Here is a 23,952-nt window from a genome sequence, read left to right on the forward strand (position 1 = left end):
ATACATACTCATAAATATGTCCTATCATTAGAGATCTGAGAAGTTTTTCCATTGCAGTCCTTGCAGAAGTTAACACTCAAAGCCATGCTCCCTTCCTTAGTATGAAGAAACACAGTGTGGAATGCATTTGGCATTGTTTCAGTTTTACTTCAACCACAGAAATAAAATCCTAGAGACACTGGAAGACTTTGAAGGAGAACCAAAATTGGACTACAGCTGCAATTACAGGGTGTTATGCTATGCGTGCCATAGCAAAGCAGTCAGATTCCTTTTCCATCTTAACCAGAAGATCTGATCACAGTGGAAATAATGGAAATATATACACCAATATGATGATGGAATAAGGAATGTCCTCCCAAAAGAGCCTGTATGCTTATGCAAATGGGAGCACAAGAATTGATGCCTTCTCTTCATTGTGGGAAGCAAGCAGACCTAAACAAAGTTGGTCACACACATCAAGATCACCAAGAACACTATGGAGCAGATCTCCCATTGTCTGTTTGCTATAGAACTCTACACCAGTAGTGATCTTGTAAAGGGTTATTGAGTTAGCTATCATTGATTGTATGTGACAATTTTGGATATGAAATAGGAACGCTTTGCCTGAACTGCAAAGATGGGACTCTGGAATACTGAAATGCAATTTCTGTTCCTTCTGAATCCAAGGCCCACATACAACAAAGATGCCCAAACGACCTTGCAATTCCACTACAGACACACTTGACATCATTGTTCTAGGAAGACACAGTAGGTGGAGGGGCAGTTCTTGTGAACATTGAGCTGATTTCATCACCACAGCTGAGAAACCCAACAGTGTGAAAAACAGTGACCTGCTACTTGATGAGAAAGTACACTGAGTGTAATCATACTTGGAGACAAGCAAAGCTAAAAATGAGCATGAGACATTAGGTATATATTGGTTCTAAGAGGGCCAGGTGCTATTTTACTGAGGTGGTTAGACAACAAATAAAACAGATTCTGCCAGGAACTAGAAAAGCTCTCATCACTAAGAATCATTTTACAAATCTCCATAGTTTATGACAGTACAGATTCTATTTTTGAATGTTCACTGAGACAGAGATGTGTCAACAGAATCTGTATTTTCCTCAGGGACTGATAATTCTTTCTGAAAAGAAAGCAATTACTGGGAAAAAACTAATCATACAGAGAGCATGCAGAACCTTGAACTGTTAATGATCCCATCAGAAATCAAAACAGAAATAACAACACTGAGGTGATCTCTCTATGTAAAATATATGCCCCCTGGAAATCTCGAATTACAGATTGGATTTTCCTGAAGAACTCCAGAAAGTTGCCATCCTTAACTTGACTATCACATGCAAAAGCTGATTTTGAAGTCCAGAACAACTGGTCAGCTCCAGTTAAAAAAAAATCAAAAAAAACCCAACATACCCAGCATTGAAAGAAGTGTTGTATCTTATAGAAATCTGTATTCCACATTACATATCCTTTTATTGAGCAAGAGCAAGGAATTAACACAACCTTTATAAATCCTCTAAAAAGGCAAAAGTTCTACAAACTCACATAATTGGGCACATTTCTGCCCATACTCTGCACAGGCAGTGTGTAAGCTCCAGTTACTGGAGGGATCCACACTGTATATATGTACATATATGTATATATTTGCCACTAATTGGCTTTCATACTGATCAGCCAGAGAGGGGAAACAGGGTAACACATTTAGTGCTGTATGTGTCTGTATGAGTGCTGTGTTTCCCGTCTGCATTAATCTGTGTGGCTGGCCACTTGCATAGGTACATGCATTGTGCTTTTGCGTGCTTGTGTGCCTATTGCAAATCTGTGCTCAGTCTTGCTGTTAGCTGGGCCTGGGGACACCCACTGTGCAGCTTCACCTCTGTGGAATGAATCAGTGTATCCAAAAGTTTCTTTGCCTACAAAAAAAAAACCCCAGAACCCAAGGGGTTTACAAAACACATAAACTCATCAATCAGAATAAACTTCTTCAAGACACTGTAAACTGCTGAAGTACATTTGAGAAGAGATAATTAAAATCTATATAAATTAAAATAATCACTTTTCTAAGAAGTATAACAACAGTCGAAATCAACACACAATTCAGAAGAATCAACTGTGATCTGCTGTATAACTTTGTAGGAAAAAACAAAGGCTGTGGGATGCCACAAGAAGCCAATTTCCATTCTGTTGTTTCATCTTTTTTCAAGGACTCTGCAATTAATTACAAAAAAGGAAAGAAATCTAACCTTCCTACATCCCAAATCCACAAGGAATGTTTCCAGAGTCTTGGTATCAAGGAATTACTTCTGCCGTTGAGGCAATTTTGTTGCCATTCTGCCGCTAAGTAAAATAAGTGTTAAAGAAAAAATGTGAAAGAAAAAGGAAAACTTTAGAAATATACGCTCCCTGTTCATCCTAGTTACTAACTTAGCTGGCTGAAACTGAGCCAGACCTCCATCATTCTGTTCTTCCTTCTAAAGCAAACTGCCCAAAAAGAGTAAATTGAAAAGTCCAGCAGCAGGCAATAGTATTAGAGAGGTATGGGCATTTCTGATATCATTCTTCACATTCATCCATTTTGTCTGCAATACATAATAGCCATGACATTTATGATGAAAGGTTTAAATGGGTATAGGAGCAAGGATGAAAAAAAAGGGAGGAGAAAGACTATATAAAAGCTAGGAATTATAGCTGCAATCTGCTTCTTGATGGGGAGACAGAAAAGCAAAAATATTTATATTCATATCTTGACCTTGACTGATAATCTGTCAGGTCCATCACGTGGAGCAAGTGCAGTTGGTAACATGCTTTGCAGTCCTAATTCCCCAACAATCAAAATTATTTGCTTTGTTTTCTTCTTATGGAAGGGCAAGGGTATGCAATTTTGTCCTGGTAGGGAGATGGGTCACTGCTGAGAAATGCATATGGACATAGACCTGTGACTACACTTGTATTAGCACTGTCACATAGAGCTTGGCAATGACGTCTCAGCTCCATTGTAGAGATCTGGCCATTTTCTCCCCACAAATATGTAGGGAACATTTGTCCTGTATACAGATCCCTATATCCACTCTATCTTTGCTTCCCCATTTACAACAATGGTATGTAAAAGGAATTAAAAAAAAAAAATTAAGGAGAGAATCAAAGTTTCCTGTTTTAAGACAAGAATAGAAGAGTCTTATTTGACTGACTATATATATCACAAGATATTAATCCCTTTACCACTGATTCACATTTCACAGCCAAATGATAAAGTTCTGCAATACTAGAGGAAAATCATGAATCAGTCTTTAAGATGGAGAAAATAATAATCCACAAGTTATAAACCATTCAGATTCCTGTATTCTTACACATAATAATGTATCTTGAATTATGATAGATATAGGATATTACATGTACATTTCATAGAGCAACCGAATCTACAAAATGTTTGAGTTCTTCCATCACATTTTGAAAGGATTCTCTTCTAGCACTCTCCTCAGCTGCCACTACTCAGACCATACAAAAAAATGACCAGAGGAAAGAACACCACTTAGTAAGTGGCACGATATTGAAAGGAAGAACAATCCATGACACCAAATTCTCACTTATAAGACAGACAGTTGACTCACCTGGTATCTCAACTGTATTATTTTTTCTTTTACCCTGATCTATCATATGCCTAACAACAGAAAACAAAGGTTTTGGTGCCACTTAAATATTTTGGGTGACCATAATATAAAATAGTCTTGCCTGAACAAAAACAAAACAGTGGGTGCTCCTCACATACCCAAGAGGTGTTATCACCTCTTGTAATACAGTAGCACATAGGAGGAATTTAAAGTACGACTGCTACCCATCCAGAAGACAAGAACTGGTTGCTCCAGGTGCTTATTGTGAGTAGCTGTGGATCTTATATTGCAACACTGTAGAAATGTTCCAAGTAAGTTTAAGAACAAAACAAAATAAAACTGAAATTTTTCACCAGCTATAAAAAAGTGTAAGTTTTGAAGTGACATTTATACTAGCTGAAAACTAAAGTTAATGAATGTACACTTTTCACAATGTCATTCTTTACAGCAAGTGAAAATTCAGAGACATTATGATCTAGGTTATACTGCATACACATTGTATGTAGACAAAACCAACTCAGGCTGAGAAATTGCCCTGACGATGTGTGTACACTCAGGTAAATTCTTCCTCGTTTCCTCAGCAAAGCAGTTACCCAGAAGCTGATAACCTTGGATGGTGCAGTCTATGCATACTACATGTACTGGAGACAAATGTCCATCAATTTAATAATCCTAGTCTCTGTAGATTTTATTTATTAAAATTATATTTTTCCTAATTTGTTAGTTTCTGTTGCTATTGTTACCTAATTAAAAATTATTAGTTATTTGTAATAGCTTTTAGAACATTTATTCCATCTACCCAGTTGCTAGATTGCAACAAGTAGATATTTTCATTTTTATGAAATAAAAAAAAAATTACTACTTTGCAGTGAAGCCTCTATGCTTTAACCAAATGCATCACGGGTAGCAGCAGTGCATAATATTACTCATTATTTAGACAATCTGCCACTAGCTTATCATGATATGGTGGACGTCTTGGGGGTTGAGATTGTCAAAGATTGTGAACAGCACTGTACACAATTTCAGTGACACATCACTAGTCCATTACTTACAGCAAAGGCATCACCAACTCATTTCACAGAGGGAAAGCAATCTATACCAACTTGATTCTGTAAAATAGTCCCAGCTTGACAGTTTTAATTGCATTTTTAATTTTATTTATTCTGGTATAAATAAATGGATGTAAATATTCTGTAATAAAAGTCTAGTCCTTAAACTAGTAAGTTTGTAGACCTATTTTTAAAAAATGATTTAATTTAAATAGAGAGAAACATGCCATTCTCATATATTGCCACATTTTCTATGCTTCAAAAGTAGACAAAGTCTACACCCGGGTCTATTAATTTTACTCAGTGTAAACATGAGTTACACAGTGGCACATCTTCCTTTGTAATAATTCTAGGTGTTAGGTCATAAAAGTCATATGATATTTTTACAGTAAACTAAGCAGGAAAAAAGTGGTGGTTTTAATTACAGTTTTTTCCCCACTATGTATAAATATACTTCAGTGTAATTAATGCTGTTTCCACAGTCAAAAATAAATAAAATGAAAATTTATTTAGGCTTTATACACAGTATCATTTTCAAAATACTCTGCATGTTGCTTTTGCTAGTTCTGTTATGAGCTCTTTTGTCACTCCTATTTTGTGGCTGAGCCGTATTAAAGCTTTGACGTACCTTCTTTTCAAGTTCTGTGAAATAAGATTTGAGAGTGACAAAGGCATCACGCCAGAGAGTTTCTTCAGCCGTAGGCACATTCTGATTGTCCACTGAAGGCTGCCTGTGCTGCTAAACAATTGTCTTTTGGTCTTCCAGCTGTGTATTTAAATCAACAGAAAAGACAGAAATAAGAATAAGTAATGAGATAAATATGCTACAAAGAAGTTAACCTTTCTGTCATTCTATATTGTTCCTTACTATTTAATAAATATTTACTTCTACCAAGGTACCTTATTGTTCCATTAACTTATACATTATATGCACCAAAGAAATCTTTTTGTAATGAGCTTTTTAATAAATCTTTAACAAGCATTTCTTGATCTATTACAAAAATCTAAATTGGTCAGACTTATTATCTCATTATTTCACTGTATTCCTATTATAGCATGTCAAAAAAGTGTTGCCAAAATATATTTGTCTATCATCTACCATATTTTGATTTTCCATCACTGAAATACCGACTTCCAAGGATATTTTTTCTCATCAGGAAACAATTTTTTTATTTTATTTGAGAATATTTTTCATTTTAGGATTTCCAACTTCTATGTCTTTGTATTTGTTTTTTCAAATCCTTTTCTTCTGTGCAACAAAAGAAACTATTCTATGTGGCAATCTCCAGTCTGCAAAGGTCATTTATTATGAAGCTTACTGTATGCGCCTAATTTTATATTGCATAATAAATCTTCAGCTACCCCTATACGTGACAACTCTGAAGGTTCAATCAGAGGTTGGATGTATCAATGTTTAATGTATCTCTTAATAAAAAATTAGCACAAGCCTTCAATGAAAATAAGTGTTCTTGGTTTATGTGGTCTGCTTCACAGGACTATTAAAATGATTTTTATTACAGTGTTAGTATTCATATAGGCATAATAACAAAGTTAACTATTAGGTTTAACATAGCAAAATAGGCACCGAAACATGTTTGGCCTCGCAAGGAATATGTCCTCAAACACTGGCAAACTACAAAGTACAACGAAATTCTTTACAAAGAAGAAAGAATTGACTATCTACATAAAACAATCACTCACTGTAATATAGCTTAGAAAAAAGTCATGTTTTATTCTATATTATTTTAAAAAATATGTGGTCAGCATGTTTTAAATAAGACAGTGACCAAAAAAAGGACAATTATATACCCTTAAATGTTGTATTTGACAAATTACTAAACCTGTGGTGAATACCAGTGTGTTTCATTTTCATGTAACAGATTCTGTTGTAAGGGTCTCTGATTTAATAGTCAATATTCTATTTTCAAAATAAATAGAATCAAGGGGAAAAAAAAGTCATTTTGGACTTCCTAGAACAAAATCTTAAAATACTTAAAAATTTATTTATATTAATGTAAGTATTCTAACTGAATCTACTATGCGGAGTGTTTACAAATGAACTTTCTTCTTTTGCACTTAAATGCAAGATAGTATTTTGATGAAAAGAGATGACTCTTACATCCAGCTATTTAAGACAATAAAATTTCTTATGGTTTCACTTGTGCTGCAGTGAATTTACTGTAAATTCCACCAGTCTGACAGGTTCAATCAGTCCACTTGTCGAAACGACAGGTCGTATTTGCAGCACCAAATATTTCAAGAATCACCAAAGATATTAAAAGTGACAAAGAATGCAAAGAGCAAAAAGAAGTGCATTCTGGTTGCAAAATAAAATTTCAGAGACAACCACCCTGCCCAGTCCATGCGTGTCATATGTAAATGCGTTCAAATAACATTAAGTTTAAATTCACTAAATGAAAAAATCAACAAGATATTTTAAAGTTTGTCTTTGCCATCAGCCTGATTAACCAAGCCTCTATTATTTGCTGATCTTTTATGAACTCCAGTAATTATTCCTTAATTTAGTGTTAATGCAAGAAAACAATTTATTCATTATTTTTTGCAATAATTTATTTTTGCTATTTAGAATGTTAAATTTGCTCTTACTTTCAGAGAATGAGTAGTGTCTGTGTAGAAGCTCTAAGAAGATATCTGGGGCAGAATATGCACTGCAGACTGGTTATAGTTACAATTGTATTTGTCTCAGGAGTCTGTCATCCTGAGTGATCTAGCACAGCATCTAAACACTACTTAGCTACCAGCTTCAAAAGGGTAATTTATCTTCAAAAATAATTGATGCACAATCTTAAGCATTAAGCAGTATTTTTCATAATCAAGCTGTATGTAGCTAACATACACTTGAGAACCTAGTTTTGTGCATCCAAGTTTAAGAAATGCCGATGCTTTTAAAATTAAAATATTCTGAAAACAATTTCTAGAAAAACATTACATTATAGTTATCATTAACAAACACACTTCTGAAACTTAATCTTTAAACAGTATTACATTTTGTGGATTCAAAGGTACATTTCTCAACTCTGTTCACATTGTTCAAATTAAATAAGAATACAGCGCTTCGATATAATTTTCCCATGAAGAGAGTTTATTCTCAATGGAGTTGTCTAACAAAGGCTAATTTTACAGTTTTGATTGTTTTTCCTCTAAGACATTAAGCACGCTAAAAACCACAACTGAGCAAAAAGAAGTTTGCAAGTACCATGACCATTTCTAAAAAAGAATTAAAAGTCTGGTAAATGACATGTCAATTAGCAACATTTTGCAACAGACTTTACTGGAAAACTTATATTAATTTGTTATAAATAAGCAGTCAAAAACTTCTGTAAAATCTAAGAGATAAATACTGACTTCTGAAGTCAGTAGAATTTCAAAGATGGTAGCAAGATGTATCTTGCTAAAAGTTCCAAGGTATGTATAGTTTTAAACTTAGCTTAAGTATAAATACTGTTTTTTCTAAATATATAGGTGTGAAAGAAGGCAAATAATCAAAAACATCAGAATACCTAAAAAATAAAAAGCCATTTATTGATGCCTGGGTATTGTCCCCATTACTTGAGCTCAAGATCTCCAAATACAATAAAAGTAATAGAAAGAGAAAAGCTGCATTCAGCCCAAAGTTCCTTTAATTCTAATACAACTCCTGAAATAGCAGTAAAATACTTTGTATTGTCGAGACATGATATTACCCTTCTGGTTTAAAGAAAAAAAAAAAAAAAAAGGCAAGGGGAAAAAAAAAATCAACCAAAAAAACCCAGTCAGAATAATCATATGAACTATTGGTTTCACAAGAAGAAAGAGTAATGAAGCCTAACTTATTATAAAGTTTTATCATTCATTACCTACTTCCTCTTTTTGACTCCACTGAGTTGGAAAGACTACAGCAAGGTCCAGTCTGTCATTACCCTGTGTTGGTGGGTGAGCCAGAGAGGGGCTGCTACATGGACCATGTAATGCTGCAGTTAGAGGTAGATGAATTTGATGGACTTCAGAACTTCTCTTGTCCCATCCTTACAGATACAAGGCTCCTGCAGCTCCTGCAGCCAGTAGCGAGGTAGAGCATGTGTTCCCAATAGGTGCGTGCGCACACACACACGATGCAAACAATGCATACATGGCTACCCACACAGATTGCAGAGTGAGAAGGGCCTGTGTCGCTACCCACATCAATACAAACAGCTTTAATATAAGCATGAACAGCACAGACAGTCCCACCTTCTCTCTCCTCTCCCTCTGACCAGGACTGAAGTTCAACATACACACATAACACAGGATTGTCCCATAGCTGGCCCCTGGATCCTGGTCTCCTCTGGTTGCTCAGCCCCTAGATTCTCAGCTCTCTGACTTGTGGTCCCACTCACGAGGCTGGCACTCTGACCTCTCTTCCTACCTGTCAGCTAGTCTGACTTAAGTTTGATAGCTGGCTTACACGCACACACACACATTACAGGCTCTCCAGAATCAGGCCTTAGACATTCTGTTTAAGTGTGTTCCCAGATCCTGGTCTATCCACTTTTTGGCAGCCAGACCCATGGGTCCCTCAGACCTCTCTCTCTCTCTCTCTCTCTCTCTCTCTCTCTCTCTCTCTCTCTCTCTCTCTCGGCTGGCACTCACACCTCTTATCCTACTCATCAGCTAGTCCAGTTTGGAGTTTGCTACTATTCACATGTACAGGCTCAGGATAGAGAGCATACCCACATATAAGGTAGTTAATTAGGATTAAATAGAATTTAATACAAATGCAGAATATGCCGAGGTGATAAAGCACAGGGCTTAGTCAGAAAAGTGTACGTATGCTTCTTTATCCTCTTTTCTCTCTACTGTTCCACACTTGTTCCTACCCAGTCGACCTTGATCCCTTCCTTTCCCCACAGTCGTTCCTTCTCAGCACATCCCATCATAAATTCTACACAATCCCAAAACTCTCTTTGTTGCCCTGGCATCTCACAATAAGACCCACAGGTCTTTACTGCATGGCACTACAGGGATAGGAACTTTGCTGAGTCACCTTGGTGGCTGTCACCTCAAGGACAATAGGCTAATTGTTCTCCTCTGAAGGTCTAAGGAACAGACAGTTCAGTGTGCTCCATTAGGTTACAAAGGCTTCTCTACCTTTCCCGTTGCTCTTTTGAGCCTCATCAGGTCCCTGTGTGTAATTTGCTTAGCTTTCAGTCAGACAACCTAACACCTACCCTTCTTTCAAAGGGTGTCATATTCTGAGTTTCTATGTAGCTTCTAGTTTTCACAAAACTTATAAAATTATCTTTGAGATTTTTATTTCAGTTTTGAATTTGAAACCACTAGAGGATGGATTGAAAGTGTGATCACATATGCCTAATTTTCTTAGGAAATGAGGAACACAATATTAGTGATCTTCCTTCTCTTCTCCCTTTACTACTCCACTTTCTTCCTTACCTCTCATTAACTAATTCATTTCTCCCATTGCCAGTAGATCTAAGGGCGATTATTTTCTATCTAGTCCAGAAATTCCTTTCGACCCCATATTACTTACCTTTTATTACCATTAGCCTTTGTCCTGCTGTTGGTATTTTCCATGTCTTCTCTCATTCTCTTTCAGTTTATTAATTCAGTAGTACATATACACTACAAACTGGATTCTTCACCTTTAATCTCATTGAACACAGATCTAGAATTGTTGCCTGAATTCTTTTATGCAGTTCCACCCTAGATTTTTGTCAAACTTAAACCTTGAAAATACACTGAAACTAGTCAGTGTCTACTTGCCTTTTTACGAACAGTATTTCATCCCATCATTCTTAATTTGTTTGCTGTTCTTGCAGAGCTAGGAAACAAGTTCTGTTTTTCTTCCATTTTCCCCTAGTGAAAACAGATCATGGCTTGTTGCTACCAAGTGCTGGTGATATAAAAAGTAAACTACCCTTGTCAAGCCCTTTATTCTCAAATTGCTAAATGCCTAGAATACTTCTGTGGAAATATATTTCAAAACAGATTATTTAGGAAAAAGAATTCTAAAACAAGGAGGAGTGTCTTGCACTCTGAAGAGATTTGAATCTTTTGTGGGGCAAATGGTGATCTTCCTATCCTGAGTGCCCAAAATAATTAGATCTTGACAACACCAAATTTCAACAGGACAAGTGGAAAAGAAAGTAGGGTCTGCAAAATTTTAAGATCCTTGAGATCTTTGGCTCTGACATGCATCTGCATCTTGTGCAATAGTCTTCCCTTGGTTAGACTGATAAACTGCCACAGATGTTGACCTACTTCAGTTATCTGCTTACTTTTTTTATAATCTCTACTGAAAAAATACACACTATATGTGCAATGTCCTCAATCATATTTAAAACAAATATTGTGTTAAAAATACAGGCATGCAGTATTTTGATGGGTTTGAGAATATCTCATCTTAAATCCATTTTGTAAAATTTCTGAACAGTTATATATGAGATCCAAACTAAAGTCACACGCAGATTGCTTTAAATTTAGTATGAAGAAATTAATATGACAAACAGCTATCATAATGAGGTTTTTCTGTAACTCAGCTAGTTAAAATAATGTGAAAAGATTGCTGTTTTTTTCTAATGCATCATCTGTATTGTCTAATGATAGACATTAAAGATGTTTGTTACAATCATTTTATTCACAGTTACTCTGATCTCCATTATAGACCTTACAATAACATATCATGATTTTTTTAAGTGTTTTGTGATTGCTGTTGGAAACAGTTAATAAATATTGCCTTATTGTGATAAAATAAATATAAATATTACTGAGATACCTGAAAATCAGAATGGGTGTGAATAGTCCAGGAAAAAAACTCAAATATAAAGAGAGGGGAAAAAAGTATGAAAAAGAAAGCTGTGCCATTGATCTTTTAAGTCTGAAAGAACTTTAAAAGAATTCAGAATCTCTCCACTGGGGCTTGAAAAGCTCTTGACAAACTCTACAGATTTCTCACACAGACCACCACAGTCTTTCCCAAAGTATTGAAGTATTAATTTTTACTCTTCATAAATGAGTAGAGAACTAATCAAACTATAGTTTAAAAAAAAAACACTTAGAAGATGGCAGGTCATTGTGAGAAATTGGAAAATGATATGAAAATAACTCCAAACAAAAAAGATGATGCAATCATCACAAGAAAGTTACAATCCTGGCATATCTCATTGAAAACATTAAAAATAAGGACATTTATAATAAATACATGCTGTCATTCATTACTCAATTTAACTCATTAATTTTGTCAAAAGCACTACCTAGAATCATAGGAAAGTCTAGGTCAGGAGGGACCTTGAGTAATCATCTATTCAAACTTCCTGTTGAAAACAGGTCCCTAGATTAGGTTATTGAGGGCCTTGTTAAGCCAAGTCTTGAATATTTCTGATGAGGAATATTCCATCATTTTGCTGGGCAACCTATTCCAAATTTTACTTGTTCCCAAGGTGAAGAATTTTTTTCTTGTATCAGCTGCCATTTCCCTGGAAGTCATCAGTGCCCTCTGCCTCTTGTCCTGTCACCGTCCACCCCTATGAAGAGGGAACCTCCATCTTGTCTATACTTAACCTTTGAGGTATTAGAAAACTGTGGTTAGGTTGCACCAAGCCTTCTCTTCTGCAGGCTGAAAAAACCCAAATACTTCAACCTTTCTTTATATACCAAGTTCTCCAATACTGTAATCATCTTGATGGCCCTCCTATTGAGTCCTCTCCAATTTTTCAATTTTTCTCTGGAATTGAAGGAAACCAAAACTGAACATAATTTTACAGGTGTAGCCTAACAAGAAGCAAGTTCACTGAAATAATTACAACCATTGATCCTGGCCAAAATTCTGCTCATGCAGCCCAGGACATGTTTGCCTTCATTGCTGTAAGGGCACACTACTGGTTCACATTCAGGTTTGTCTCTACTGGGATTCCCACACGCGATCCTTGCTGGCCCAGCCTTTCAACCTGTTGAGGTCTCTCTGAATGGTGGCTCTTCCTCCTGGCATATCTACCTCTCTCCTCAGTTTGGTGTCATCTGCAAACTTCGTGAGGGTGCATTCAATACATTCAATATATTCGATACTTTGTTCAATGTTTGGGGGTTTTTAAAAATATTGTTAGATTTTAGCACTTACTGAGTACAAATGTAAGAAGGTCAATTCTGAGTTAAGGAAGTACTGATAAATATTTTAAATAAATAAATAAATATGAACACATAAATAAAAATCTACTATTCAGAGTGGGTTCCCTGTTTTGGCCCCTCTGTATACTAAAATTTGATTAACATATTCCTCTCCCAGACATTCACATTTTCAGTATGATCTGAGAAGAGAGATTAATATCATCTCAGCATATTATCTCTCAAAAAAACTTCTACTTCCTTAAGCAGGATTACAGTATCTCATGATGAAAGATACTTTCAATGCTCTTCTGTTCCATTTCTCCAATTCCTTTTCCAAAAGGACTTAAATACTGTGATAACTTCCCAAAACAGCTCGCAGGTCTCACTGACCTCTCTCACAAGTCTTCCTTCTCATGTATCACTTGCAAAACCCTGTTGTTTCCTTAGGTTGTGTTTAGTTTTAAGATTCTTGAGTTCCCTGTGTCACTTATATTTCTATGACGTCATCGTGCTTCTCTCTGCTGTCAAGCTGACTACTGTAAATTCAGGAACTCTGAGAAGGGGAGTGTCAATATAGTGTATGAGAACTGATTTTAGAATATAATTTCAACAAAAGAAAATCCAAACCAAACACAAAAAGATAGGATGGGATGGGATGGGATGGGATGGGATGGGATGGGATGGGATGGGTAGTTTCTCACTCAACCCACATAGCACTAAAATGTCTTTAAAAAGAGACTTTATTTTATTATTCCTTTTCTTATTTTATCTTTAAAACATCTAATATTTTCCCCCTTCAGGTTTTTGGTCACCCTTAATACCAGTCTGTTTGATCTTGATAGTTCTCAATTCATTACAGAAAAGTAGTGTAAGTCAATTTTTTAGCAGATTTTTTATTCACAGAAAAATCCAGTTTGGACATATCTGCAGTGATTCATAAGCTCCATTAAAATACAGTGATTGGCTTCAGCAACAACTGTGGAAAGGTTCTGAAATCTGATAACTATTTATTTTGATATAACTTTTCCGGACATATTTCAGGAAAGAACTGAAGTCTTTCATTCAGTCAGATGTGAGGGAGAGATGATACTTTCTCCTTCTTTGTTTGATACAGGTAAAAGTACTTGCTCGTGCAGCAAGAGTCTTGGATGCAAATCTTCACTTGTTTCAGATGGGGGATTAGAAAGCTGGTGTGATGGTAGATAGGAGAACTAACATATATTTTTCTTTTCCTCTGTGTACCATATTGTCATGGTTCATTTCAAAGGCTGTGCAGCATGTAAGGTGCCCTAATGATGCTGTCCTGGCTGCTGCCCACTCTAAGTGGGACATTTGGGAACAGTGAAGAAAGAGGAAGGAGAAATGCAGGAGAGACAAAGGGATTGCATCTTTCCTGAGAGGACCTGTACATGGTCCAGTAGGAGAACCCTGGCAATTCTAAAAGCCACTGAAAGATTCTGGATTGGAAACCACCCTAGATGAAAAAACCTACTCTGCAAAGAAACAGTGTGTAGGGTTTAGCATGCATTTAGCATTTTTCTTGTTTAAACAATTATCTCTTTTTATTTAATTAGTTTGGGAGGCAAAAAAACCCCTAACACCATAGTTCTAAACATTAGAGTACTGTGGCAGTACACTCCCCTCCGTGCCCCCCGCAGGAAATGAAACTTCTCCAGGCAGGGAGAAGAGGAAAAAAACCCCAAACCCTGGAGGCCGCAAGTTGAAATTTGAACTGGCCAATCGAGATGTGCCAGGTACACTGAGGTGACCTTCTTGGCCAATAGGAATTAAATGACCACAGGTCAGATTCAACAGGGGTATAAACGGGGTCCCGCCAGAGGACATGTTGGAATCAGTCCTCCTGGGAGCAGCAGGTCTGCAGTTGGAGACTCCCCCTTGGGTCGGGGCACCGCTCGAGGTAACTCCTCAAGGGAGAGAGCCCTCAGCTTTTAGGTGAGCGATATGTGCATTTTGAGTCATCCTTTTTAAATCTCAAGGATTCTTAAGTCAGCTATGTAGTACTAATTCCCCTTACATCATTGAGCCTGTAGTTCACTACTGTTATCGGAGTTCTAACTAACTTTCCTACTGAAGAATAAATCTGAGCTTTAACACCTGTTGGGTTTGAGTGTGCGTGCATCCGTAACAAGTACTTGTGATATCTTCTGTGTATTTGTTTTAAAGAAAAGGTAGAGCATTTCCACTTCAAGTCTCTGTTCACATTGAGTCACATCTCATCTCCTAGCTCCCAATAACTGCTATAACCACTACAACGTATGCACAGGAGGAAAAGATACAGTTTCTTTTCTTCAATTTTGTGAAACTAGCCCTTTTTTTCCTCTGTCTTAAAAATGAATAAAATTGTAAAAGCTCATAGGAGAAACAAGAGTTTCCTTTCTTGATGTGGTGGGTTGACCCCAGCCAGCAGCTAGGCACCACACAGCCACTTGTTCACTCACACACACACACCACTCCCCCAGCAGGACAGGAAGAGAGTAAAAAGAGCAAAAGCTAGAAAACTTGTGGGCTGAGATTAAGACAGTTTAATCAGTAAGTGAAGGAAAGTGGAAGAAAAAAATAAAATAAGTCATCACATAAAAGGCAATCACTCACCACCTCTCTCAAGTAGACCGATGCCCAACCAGTCTCCAAGCAATGGCTACCTCTCCCAAACTCCTCTCTCCTCAATTTTTATTGATGAGCATGATGTTACATGGAATATCCCTGTGTTCACTTCAGGTCAGTTGTCCTGGCTGTGCCCCCTCCCAACTTCTTGCCCCCTCCCAGCCTACTCCCTGGTGAGTCAGAGTGAGAAACACAGAATGCCTTGACGCTGTGGAAGGACTGTTCAGCAATAACTAAAACATTGGTGTGTTATCAGCACTATTTTGCTCACCAATATAAAACACAGCATCGTATAGGCTGCTATGAAGACAATTAACTTCATCCCATCCAGACCCAGCACATTCCAGCAGTATTTTTTTTTTAATTTTGCAAGGCAACTCAAAATGTTTTCTTTATATTTTGATGATTCAACCATTGGTTAAGATATCCATCTTACCTTCCATCCAGCTGATGCCTGTACAGTAATTTTATCTGTAAAGGTATAAGTTAGGTGTAACTCAAGTAAATCAATGAAGAATACTAGTGAAAATCCAGGCAATACTTTTGTCTGGGAAAGGCTCAAAATTCATGTACTTACGTGCACAGAGCTTGGGCCTTCTTGCAGTATATTAATTTTCTTGTAGTTATGCTGTGCAGCATTCTTTGTAAGATGATATTTTGTCAGTACATGATACAATCTGACAAACTAAATGAGTATTTTGTATCTGATTCTTCTGAATGCTTATAAAAAAGGAATCAAAAAAGTTGCAGAAATGTGAGCTTTATGACTGTATGTACACCTTTTATACAGCAACATATAAAAAACTAATGTTCACTTTAAAAATTGATACATCTGTCAATAAACTATCCTGATTTGTACAGCAACATATTAGTACATTGAAAAACACATATATTATAGAAGGCTTATATTAAAAGATTAAAACAATTATTCTTCTCTCCCATAACTTTTCACTATTATAGAAAAGTGTGTGTGGGGAACATGTATGATGATGAAATTATGAGTAAGTTAGCCCTGACTAATAATTTTTTCAGTTATGATTATGAAAAATAGTTTAATAAAAATGCATAACTGTATAACATTTCTTTACTGTAACATCAGTGCCATTACCTATGGTTCCAGGAGTCCTCTGGAATGTTTTTTGATATAAATGTTGATAATCCATACCACATTTGTAATACAATTCTTTCATAATGATCACAGAAATTTCTTGCCAGACTAGTTCTTCACTCATTATAACTGCAAATAAATCAATGAAAAGCATTATTTCCAATGATCATATGGGAGAAATTAGGTCTCTGAAAGTAAAAGAACTAAAAAACTGAAAAAAATATCCTAGTTTTTCTATAATCAAATGAAAGGAAGAGCAAAGTTGGGAAACTGGGGGTATGCTTTTAAGCATTCTAAGAAAACGCATCTCCCAGTGGAAGACACTGGGCAAGAATACAGGAAAAATTCTGAGGTCTGAGTTAAATAACTATTGGGTATAGAACCTGTATATTGTAACAGAATTCTGGATAGATTTAAATGTAGTTCTGGATGATAGAGTGGTATTATTACTTATCTGTTATGTAACTGAAGAAAAGTTACTAGTATTTCTTCAAGAAGTGTTTTTGTATAGCCTCAAAACATTGGTGGTTGGATGATAAAACACTTCAGACAATGTTTTTTTGCCAAACTCATATTTTAGGTTACATGATATATTGCACCTTGTCCAATGCTTTCTACTTTTTTCTTAAGTGTGGGGGTTTTATTATTTTCTCTGTCAAGTTACTTAAAGCTGCTAAATCACCTTTTAGTAATTAATTGTTGTTTATTTCTTTTCTCACTCTATTGTGTTGCATTTTTTAATTATCTAATTGGCTTTTTCTTGTCTGATATGTCACCCTTCAGTAGTACCTCTCATAATGCCTAAATCTGCTCTTCATTATACTTGTAGCTCAGCCTTTGAACCAGTGAACCGCTCATTGATGAACTAGCTATGAACATGTCTTTGTAACTGTCACTTCTGTATTCTCCCCTAAATACTGAAGATACCTGAAGTTCTGGATCAATTTTATTGGAATTCAGTTTGAGTCAAGAAAGCAACTTACCATTTACCTTTTTATCCTCTTGGTCCAATGCCTGGAAGGCCAAAGTGACTTTGTATCCTTTGGACAATCATACCTTTCTTTTCTGTTTTCCATTAAGGGAGTTCAAAGGACATGGACGTCTCTCGGTAGATATTGTCCAACTGAACAACAGAAAACATGATGATTTGCTGTAAGAGAAATCTGCCACAACACTAACCACAATAGCGGCTTCACTGAAGGCTGCCAGCATTACTGAGACTGGCAGAGCTGTAACTTGGAACCTCATATTCAGTTTCACCAGTTACTTTGCCAAGATAGGACATTCAAAGGATGCATTTCCTAGAGCTGTCCTATGATTCTGCTTTTCTAAGAAGATTTCAAGATCCATTTCCAGGTAACTTTCACTACAAAGGAAATGTATTGCTAAGAATAATCCACCATGTGAACATACCTGTGAAGAGGCTGCACTTGAAAGAGAAGGATACTTTTCAGTTATTATAGCTCTTCAATTGTGTTGATTATTTACAAATTCACTACCCACATTTTTCTCCCTCCCCTTTTCAAAATCTCTCTCTCAGATACTTCTGAATTGCTAAGAAAAAAATCTGTGTGCTAGTCATTAACTTTTATTATTTTATATAATTTGAAAGATTAGACAGAACCACTGAGTACTCCTAAGTCAATGTGCCTGCAATGCAAATTCACAGAGTGTGAATATATAGATGGACAAGCATTCAAAGGATGCTACTCATGTAAAATCATGATATAATATAGTATTCAACAGCTAGTCAGTAGAAAAACCCCATCAGTGAAATGCAAATTGAGAGTTCAAATTATGATATGTAATTTTGTTCAGCTCTTCACAAAGTAGAGGTATTTCAGTTTTTCTTGGCTGGTTTCTTGCTGGAGAATTTTAGGAGAACATTTGCAGCATATCTGAGGGCAAACCTCCCAGGCAAACTGCTCACTTCTCTGGGAGGAAATCATACATACCCATTAGGGATAAGGTCCAACTATGCCTGTATTATCTCATTTAAGAAAAATGCTTGGAAGATACATTAAATAATAAAAAAAACCCCAATGTAAAGAAAACAGCCATAGAGAAATAGAGAGTTTGTTGTGTAGAAGTGCATAAACTGACGCCTTAGGCATCTCATATTAGACATGAAGCAACTGTTTCAAAGGGAGGTTAGGAAGAAGCTGATAAAGCCCTGGACGTGTTCACAATACTTTGTTGCAGAGTCAAACTCTGGGCTGAAGAGTAGCTATCCAAAGTTACAGCAAAGGTTTTCGGAAAGAGAGAAATACGGTGATAAAAGGGTAATATACATGGCAACACATCCATCTGTGGGGCAAAAGCAAGATATAAGGGTAGACAACTGAAGAAGAGAGTATTAAAGTAAAAGGCATAAATAGTTTCCTTTGTTGCATTTTCCAGTGAGCATTTTTTTTCTTTGTCATATTTCCTTATCTCTTACCTAACTGACAGAAACATTCAGGAACAGACAACAGATGTAATGAGCTGCAACCTGCAAAGTTGAGTTTCTGTAGTGCACCTCTTTAAGAAATCTACAGTCCAAGAACTACAACCTAGGATGCAGGGTGATACAGCTCTAAGAGTTTTGTCAGAATGAAGGAATGATATGTTTGTTATTCAGTTTGAAAGCCTACACCCATCACTTCCTGTGATGCTGAAATATCCTTCAAGGGCAACTACAGAATTCTGATGACCTTAGCTTACATGTCAAAACTGTGCTAGAAAAGGGATTTTAGAAGCAGTCCTCCATTTCTGACAGGCATGCAAATATCTAGGCAGAAATAATTACGTATCATTCTCTGAAAAATAGATACTTCATGTGCTACACATAGAGAAACTTGTTAATCATTTAAGATGGCTTATGGTCAGACCTATTCTCAGTTTATGAAAATAATATTACAAATTCAATTTCATCTTCTCTCAGCCTAAACTGTTGCAATTGTTAGTGGAACTACTATTTTTTGTGCAAAGGAAGTGATCAAAAGTCAATCAAGATCAAGACAGACTACATTCATGCCAGTAAATTAAACGTGCCAGGAACTACTCTTTGTCGCTGAGGCCAATGATCATGGATCAGCCAGCATCCGTGGTATAAAACATGTAGACTGCCTACTGGAAATGAGCCTATGCCTATACAAACTCCTGAACCATTCCTGAGAACTACTGGGGACAGTACAGGTAGCACAAGAATCCCTACAACCAGCAGACCCTACTACTGTTACATTATAAATAAAAGTGCAGCCTGTTATGCTGGACCAATAAAAAAATCACAAAAGTAGGCATGATTCTTGACCTAATTAATCTGTAATCCAACTTGAAGTTAATCGTAAGTGAGTGTGATAAATAGGAAGAAGAGAGAACTGAACACAGTAATTAAAATATGACAACGTGAATATGCGAGCTGTAAAACATGATGGTCACACACTATGCAAAGGTCTAAATTCTTGTCAGGGAGACAAGAGTGAGAGTAAAGGGTCATTCATCAGCTTTCTTCCACTGATGCAAAATTTTGCAATCATTGACTGGCAAATTTATTTAAAGATCACTGTAAGGTGGACTAACAGGAAAAGTTTAAGAAAAAGATGAATCCAAGAAGAATACAGCACACTTCAGGATTCTAACAGAAGGAAGTATAAAGACAGCCAGCAAAGGAGCAGACAAATAAATTGCTATTTCACTCTGACATCACTGGAAAAAGGAGGAATTTGAAATACGTGACATAGAAAGAGACATAGCAAATGACAAGTGTCAGAAATGAGAAAAAACCCATGAAGGTTAAGGAAAAAAATTTTAATTTCATGAGACAGAAAATGAGAAGAATAGAAAGTGGCATGGTCCAAATGATGGAACAGGAAAACGATCTTACTACTTCAGTTGGAAATGTTTGCTCAGTGAGATTATGGTAGCAAATGAGAAAAGAAAAGAGATGACAGTCATGAGCATTTGGAGAGATTTCTCAGGTAACTGGGAAAAGAAGTTAAGGAAGTAAACAGTGTGGATAACTTAAGGCTGTGAGTGGGTGGCAAGAGTTTGTGACGCCAGGGAAAAGAAACAAGATGGGTGAGGTGAATGAACTGCTTCAAATCAATCAAAAGAGAAAAGGGAGAGAAAAATAGCATAGCAGAGAAGTGTCATTTCTGACCATCTTGTATATGAAGAATCCACAGAGTAAGACCTCCTACAGAAATAGATCTAAGTCATAGATATGAGGCTTAAAAAATGAGTCAGATAATTAGAAATGGGAATGAGAAACAGGAGAGAGAAAAGGAGGCAAAGGCCTGGACAAATGTTAACAGGGAGAGGATAGAGGGAGAAAGATGCGTTAAGAGGGAAAGATCTGAGGTACAAGAAGTGAATATAAATTAACTGGTGAAGAATGCAGATAAAACAGGTATTAGGCAAGTGGTAGAACTCATAAGCCATTTACCAATAATACAATGAATGAATCAGTAAACAAGTCAACAAAACAGTTATGGAAATTATCATATAGGAGAATAACAAGTTGCACGTGTTAATGCACGTGTCAATAAGGGGGGCAAAACAGAGACTTGCTTGGTCAGTCAGTGATAGTCAAAGCAGCTGGACAGCAGCTGAGCACCAGATGTTGGGGCTGCCACTGTAGTCTAACTGTAGTGAAGTCAAGGACCTATATCAATTAACCACAATGCGTTTTGTGTTCCATGTATGACCAGTACATACCAAAGGCTTATGGACCACATTTGAAGGAAAAGTAAGTCCTGCATATGTAGACAATGTAGTAATCTTCAATATAGGCTGGGAAAACCTCAGGAAGTACTTTAATAAGGTGATCACTGAATTACAAAGGGCCAGTTTAACCATAAATCCTCAGACGAATGCTGTGGCATAAGGTAACCAAATATCATAGGCATGCATCAAGATGAAAAACTCAAATCAAAGAATCATTACCATTTTAAAAGCTGAAAATTAATCTTAAAAAAATAGTTACATATTATAATCTATGTACATACAATTTTTAAATTTTTTACAAGCTTAAAGAGAACTACATGAATAAAGACAGCAACCTAGTCCCAGGGGATGATAAGACTGTACATATCCTTCCATTTAGTGTACCATTTTTGAAAAAACACAGATTTTAGATTAACTTTGGTCATAGAAATGTATCTTGGACAATTAAAATCTGTAGAGCAGGTACCTTACCCCAAAAATTTATACTAAGAATGAGCTAAAGAAAATTTGGTTCAGGGACTCAAACATGAGTAGTCAGGGTCTTTTTTGCTAAGCACACATGATGTTTTATTTTCCTTGGTATATTAATAAACAATCTTATCTGTAGGTTTTTTTATTATTTTCTTTATGTTTAAAATAAATCTCTTTTAAAATAGAAACATTACACAAGATTCATCAGCCTGATGTAACAGTTCTACTATTACATGCTAACATTTTAAAGCTTATTACTTTTCCCCAAAATTTGCAGTAGTATTACTAATTAACAGCTATATTTTTTTCCTATCTTTGATTTCTAACTGCATGATTTTTTCAAAGCATGTTTACAGCAGAAGTAAATTTGTAACTAAATACTAATTGAATCTGTAGTTCTGCATAATAATAATCCCTACATTAGACAAATGCACATTTTCCTTTGAACAAAATCTGTAAATATATTACTGAGATTATTTAATATACTTAGTAAATTGCTATCAGGTAATGTACGTAAGACTGTAGAAACTTCTTTTTCAAATGGAGCTTAACTAAAATGACAGCCAATGTACTTTTTTTTGAAAGAAAGTATGTAACTCAGTTTATAATAAAGTGATCAGATTTTTGTGGCGATTTTCCCTGCATTTCTTTAAAGTATTCTTTTAAACAAATAATTTTATAATTAATTTCTAAAACTATTATGACTAAAATTTGGAGATGACTAGTATTTTGGAGATGATTAATCAATACTTATAATAAGTCATAACAGCAATTTCAAAGACAAATACTGCATATGTGTTAATCAGCCATGAGGCAAAAATTATAGATTTAGATGAATAAACAGTTTTCACTGGATCATTTTTCAAATAATTCGAGAGCATACAAACAGAACATTTTCAAATAACTTACTAATTTAAAAACCTGCTACAAAACATAAAAGTAAACTCCTTTTCTAAGTAGTCTCAGTCAACAGTAGAACTAATTGAAAACCTATAAATTTAGTACAGTGCAGCATGTAGTCTCTATCTTGCTCTGCCTATACATCAATAGGTCATTCTCAGTTAATTAAGTGAAGGCATAATCAGCTTAATTTATGTAGTTCAGGGCAGTTAATGATATCTTAGTACAGTACCTGAACATTTGGCCTGCCCATATAACTAGCTGGATATACCCAGTTCATTCTGTAGCTCTTCAACTTCAGTGCTCCATTTTTTATCTCAGATTTCACTTTACACAGCTTAGTCTGGAGCCACTAAGTCTAATTTCTTGACGCTAGAGCTGAAATAAAACCAGAACAAATTAACAGGTTAACAAAGCAATATGATTGGATTGTAGTCTGTGATAGTATTTTATGCAGAAAAATCATAAAAGAAGGTGATAGTTCCAAATTAACTACTTGTATCATTTAAGTATGTAATATTTTTAAATAGTGTAATAACAACACACAAAGGAATAATAATAGACAAAGAGATAGGACTGAAAAGCATATTATTTTCCCCATAAATTATGTAGTTAAAAAAGGCCATAAAAAGCCAGAATTTTACAGAACACACTTACAACATATAGTGTGGTACCTCAATAAGAAGATCATCTTTTTTTCTGTCGCAGAGGAAGTGTTTCCTTCTGCTGTCTCTGTAGCCCATCTTCTCTTTTCTGAAGCTGCAGGTTTACACACAAAGACAAACCACAATGTCAACCAATTGGACCTCACTTAAGGAGCCAAGGAGATCGATTTGTAAAGCAAAGGATGAACAGGACCCCATTTCTGAAGTACGTTGCTCAAACTGCTCTTTCATTAAAAGATGCTCTCTCTTATTGATTTTGGCTTAAGTAATGAGAAAGCTTATCCAAAAATCTTTAGCATTTGGGCTCAAGTTAAGGAAATCAATAGAGTCATTTCCCATTTGAACTGCATATGTGAGTTTTATGTACGAGAGACAAGACAAAGCCCAAATCGGATAAATCGATAACATTGTCAATAGAACATGAAGCTGACAAATAGCATTTTGAAGCAATTAAAGAGTGCTGTAAACATAGAGAAGCTAATCAATTACAGTGTTCTGCTATTAACAGTTTTTAATTTATACAAACATTATTAGGAATCCCAGGGAATGAAGATAACAAAACATGTTTCTTGCTACTGTTTAGGGATTATGACAGTAAAGCTTTTCTTGTCTCCATAGGTAAATCTTCCGATGCTCACAGGAAGAAAAGGAAATAATCATTGAATTCCTATACTATCATGTCTACATGTGTAATAAACACAGTGGTCACACTCCCTGAC

General features: G+C 35.9%; 3 long non-coding RNA genes across 3 annotated transcripts in view; all 3 read right to left on the reverse strand.

Annotated features, from left to right (window-relative positions):
* LOC115340362 overlaps positions 1 to 17,395 on the reverse strand; it is a 21,084-nt gene extending 3,689 nt beyond the window's left edge. The window contains exons 1-3 of the long non-coding RNA XR_003923029.1: positions 16,491 to 17,395; positions 15,960 to 16,102; positions 5,286 to 5,423 (exon numbers count right to left, since the gene is read on the reverse strand). This is a non-coding gene — a long non-coding RNA (uncharacterized LOC115340362). The remainder of the gene's footprint in view (positions 1 to 5,285; positions 5,424 to 15,959; positions 16,103 to 16,490) is intronic.
* An 84-nt stretch (positions 17,396 to 17,479) lies between these two features.
* Positions 17,480 to 23,285, reverse strand: LOC115340364. The gene is made up of 3 exons (XR_003923031.1): positions 23,243 to 23,285; positions 22,801 to 22,946; positions 17,480 to 17,613 (listed from the first exon to the last, which is right to left on the reverse strand). It is a non-coding gene; the product is annotated as an uncharacterized LOC115340364 (long non-coding RNA).
* LOC121233241 overlaps positions 23,282 to 23,952 on the reverse strand; it is an 81,248-nt gene continuing 80,577 nt past the window's right edge. Inside the window, exon 5 of the long non-coding RNA XR_005932194.1 lies at positions 23,282 to 23,327. This is a non-coding gene — a long non-coding RNA (uncharacterized LOC121233241). The remainder of the gene's footprint in view (positions 23,328 to 23,952) is intronic.

This window comes from Aquila chrysaetos, chromosome 4 (assembly GCF_900496995.4).
Source record: "Aquila chrysaetos chrysaetos chromosome 4, bAquChr1.4, whole genome shotgun sequence".
NCBI lineage: Eukaryota > Metazoa > Chordata > Aves > Accipitriformes > Accipitridae > Aquila > Aquila chrysaetos.